Source organism: Neophocaena asiaeorientalis, unplaced genomic scaffold (assembly GCF_003031525.2).
Source record: "Neophocaena asiaeorientalis asiaeorientalis breed wild unplaced genomic scaffold, Neophocaena_asiaeorientalis_V1.1 scaffold155, whole genome shotgun sequence".
NCBI classification, from domain to species: Eukaryota; Metazoa; Chordata; class Mammalia; order Artiodactyla; family Phocoenidae; genus Neophocaena; species Neophocaena asiaeorientalis.
The window spans coordinates 4,257,158-4,261,415 of record NW_020173040.1 but is presented as its reverse complement, the minus strand read 5'-3'; the positions used below and the strand labels follow the sequence as shown (position 1 = coordinate 4,261,415).

At 58.3% G+C, this 4,258-nt stretch overlaps 1 protein-coding gene across 2 annotated transcripts in view; it reads right to left on the bottom strand.

Annotated features, from left to right (window-relative positions):
- The window catches only part of KLF13 (KLF transcription factor 13), a 33,434-nt gene that overhangs the window by 20,334 nt on the left and 8,842 nt on the right, over window positions 1–4,258 (bottom strand). The window lies entirely within an intron of this gene.

Below are 4,258 nucleotides of genomic sequence, written 5' to 3'. Positions count from 1 at the left end.
AGCCCCAACCCCCCCCCCCCCGGGGGGGGGGGGGGGGGGCAGCCAAGGCTGCATTTACATCTCCAGAAGCGCTGACCAGGGCCTGGCCGGCCACCGCCCTGGCCACCAGAGCCATGTGTTCAGAGCAGAGGGGGTCTTGAGGGGTGGAATCGGAGTCCAGGCAGAGAGTCCCCGGCGGACGCCAGCGCTGAAGAGAGATGGAAAGCTCTGGGCGTGGCCTGAGCCCCAGAGATGAGCAAAGATTCTGCGGCCGCCTTCCCAGGGCCAAGAGACAGTGGCGTCTAAGGCCAAACCACACGCCCTCCAGCCCTGAGGGCCGGGAGGTGGGGTGTACGACAGGGTAGTCTGAGCGTCCTGGGGTAAAGAGTGGGTCTGGGGCCTTCCCAGCCAGCCAAGTCCTGCAAAGCCCTTTGTCGACTTAAAAAATATATATATGCGCAACGCGAGAGCTCCGGGTTAAGTTGTATTTGGGGCAAAATGAAGACTGCAGCCCAGGGGACAAGCGTTTCAGATAGCTCTGAGAAACTGCTCCGAGGAGGGGAGGGGAGGGGAGGGGAGAGGAGGGGAGGGGAGAGGAGGGGCCAGGATACATAGGAATTTTGCAACGAAGAGCAGGTAATTGGGAACGTCAAAAAGTTTTGTTAAATAAAGAAAACCAGATATCTCAAGTTAAGGAATTTAGCGCTTTTCTGTGTGTGGGAAGATGCTGGGCTCACTGAAATCATTCCTTTGATGTGCACCTCAGCTATCTGGGGCCTGTATTTTCACATCCTGAGTTTCCTCAGGGCTCACCGCAGGGAGTGGCTGCAGTCTGATGACTGCTAGAAGGCAGGTATTCTTTTCAACCCTGAGTTTTCTCAGGGCTCTCCGACTCTCCTTGGAGGGTTGCAGCCACTGGTGACTGTGACATCCTTTGTTTATTGATATGGCAGGAAATATTCCATTTATAAATATTCCATTCCATATCACCCTGGACACCTAACAACACCCTTCCTGCCAGGGTGCCAGCTGGGTGCTCTCACACACATTCTTCCTTTTTAGAAGGCAATTTGCCCCTAAATGCACATTCCCTTGCTGGCTCCCAGGACAATCACAAGGACAAGCCCAACCTGGGTGACAGAAGAGCAAGTCACAGGAGGTGTCACAGCTCCTCAACCCAGGGCCCGGTTAGGACACCAGGGACGAACAGATGAGGATGCGCTGGGCAACCGTGAAAGGCCAGGTCCAAGAGCCAGCAGGCACTTTGGAGATGTGACCATGACAGAATGTTACAGTGAGTGGGAAAGGGCCAAACGGAAAATGACCGTGTGGGACGATACCACGTTTAATGTTAAAATAGACACAGGCTGACCTGTTAACGTAGTAGCTCGTGAGATTAAAGTTATTGCTTTTCCTCCTTGTTAAGTTTTCTCTCAATACTTTCCTGTCTCCCAAATCCTCTTTCACGAACATGCTTGACTTTTTAAACCAGAAATAAAAACAAATGCAATGCACTGAAATTGCAGTCTTCCAGTAAAGTCAACTCCTTACGAGAAATAGGAACACTCACATCTAACCTGGTCCCAGAGCACCAAGAGCGAGTCATAACATGGGTGGAGCACACATTTTCCAACTGTTGATGGGACCCAACTCAGAAGCTGCCATCCGGTCCAGGGATGGTGGATTTGGGTCATCTGAAAAGGCATGTCATTGCCAGGGACACTATGGAGCTCTCCGCGTGGCTGTCCACCCTCCTGGTGTCCTTAGTCTTGCCATCACTATCATGTTCTTGCAGAAAGGTCCTCAAAGCTGGGCTCCTCCCAAGTTCAAAACTGCTGCAGCCCCACCAGCACCCTGGCTTCTGGCCCGGCTTGCGGGGCATCTCAGAACCTGGTGGGCCTCGCCTGTTGCACTGGCCCTGACCACCCCTGAGGCCCTCCTAGAAGGCTGTCCCCACACCAAAGCCACCCTGTGGACCCCTTGAAGTCAGCCAGGAGGCTTCTTTACACGCCCAACTGCTTTCTCTAAACACGAGTGGGTGAAGACAGGACCTAAGGGGGGCACCCTGCCTGAAACCTCACATACGTCCCCCGAGACCTGTAATGAAATGAAGCTCACAGACGTCCCCAGGCCACTGAGGACAGCTGTCCACGCGTGGAGAAGCCTGGGCCACCTATGGGATGACCCTCCCCCACACCAGGATCCCTGGGTCCCCATGCCCACTCTCCGCTGTGACTCAGGCAGACCCTTCCCCTCTGGCCTACAACTTGCATACTGGCTTCAAAACAGAGGCCACAGGCCAGACCGCTCTGAAAGCTCGGGGACTCTGGGACCCTCTGAAGGGCCTCACACAGTAGGGAAGAGCCACACCATCCAGAGGAATGGCCACAACTCCCGTGACGGCTTCTCCCAGGACTTGGTGGCTTCGGCAACTCTCCTAGTGCTCCTGGTTCAGCCAAGGACACACGGCCGACTGCTGATTCTGCCGCCGGCTTTATGCAATTCTAGGGACGCTCGACCTTGTCTGCTTTAGTTAATTCACACCCAAACTCACACTGGCTGAGAGGCGCCGGAAGCTGTGACCCGCAGAGAGCCCCACAGGCCCAAGACAGGGTTGGGAAGCAGCCTGGAGGGACTGAAACCCCCTCCTGCCACCCGCGCTTCTGACTCCCATCCTCCCGCTGGGCCCCCATCTCCTCCTCAGCCACCTGGTGGGCACCCCCGCAGGCTCACGCGGCAAGAGGCCAGGGCAAGCATCAGAGGGGAGGTGGCCAACCAGGGCTGACAGGCTGACACCGGCCAGGCCCAGAGACGGGGGTCCAGGGCTGGGCAAGCACACGCGAAATCCCCGGCCCCCTGGACGACAGCCGCTCAACGGACCGGAGGGCAACTCCTCCCACCGCAGCCCCACAGGCACACACTTCCCACGGGGGCCGGGCAGGAGCTGCTCTGGGAACAGAGTGCCTGGGTCAAGACCGTGGGCGGGTCCCTGGAGAGCTCGGGGCAGCAGCACTTCCATGGGTCCCGGGACGCCCCCAGTGGAATGACAGTCACACACTGTGATGCTCCAAAGCCCCTGTGGGTGGGCGGTAGGCCCCCACTCCCCCCCAACAGCTGCACTTCAGTTCCAGACAGAACACAGGCCTCCACAAACAGCACACGGTGGCCACCACGGCGGCTACCACGGCTGCAAAGCAGAGCCCAAGGCGTGGAGGCTGGCGAGCAGTCATGTCTGGGCAGGTGGCTGTGACCTTGCGGCCAGGCCCGGGTGCCGGGAGGGCTTCCGGGGCTGAACACTGGTGAACTGTCCCCCAAGGGTGAGGACAGGGCCAAGCAACTGCTCTGGGAGGTACAACTGGGTACCACATAATCTCTCTTTTTTGAGCTTTTCTGAAATTTCCCAAATCATTTACAGTTAACGTATTATTTTCAATAAGAACGTGTGTGCACGTGTGCCATGCGTGGCCCTCCTCCTCCCAGAGAGCACTAGGGCTGGGCTGACACAGCCAGACCCTTGGGTTCTGCTGTCACTTTAGCGCAAAACCAAGTCGGAGAGGGTAGCAAGGGCCACCAGGCACTCCGGTGTGCTTCGCCGAATCCTCTTCTCTTCCCTCGCGTGGGCAGCCTGACATCCTGCCAAGTCCTGTGCGCTTTTTTTCACTTTCCTCACCAGAAGAGAAACCCAGGGTTTGGGTCTTGCCTTCAGAAGTAGACAAGGGGTGCCCAGCAAGAGGAGGAGGAAGCCACCAGAGCTGAGGCTGACCGCGGGGAGCCGTCAGGAAAGCCGGGCTGCAAGCACTCGAGCCACTCAAGCGTGAGAAGGGCTGCTAGGAACACACCTTCCCTCCTCCTGGGCGGGGGCTGTGCATTCCCCCAAAGATGCCCACGGAGGGGAGGGGCACACATGCAGTCCTGAGGCCCAGAAGCCGGGGGACACGAAGAACACCGTGACACCCACTTCTCCTTTCTTCTTCCCCTGGCCTCCTGAGTCATGCCGCTCCGCCCCCACTTCTCTCCCCTCCCTTGGTGCCCCCAGCCAGACCCTGCTGGTAAGGAGCCCGCACAGGACTCCCCTTCCCACCATCTCTCACGACCCCTGGATGCCCACAGTCTGGGCCTGGCTCTCATCACCAAGGCAACACCCCTCCAGCCCAGACCTGCCTCCGGAGGAGCCCCTCTGACTTGCCCTTTGCCCCCCACCCCCCAGTGGCTGGGCGGTGCCTCTCTGCTCCCACACCCCCTAGAGTCCACCCCCACCCCCCCTCCCTTACAGGAAACT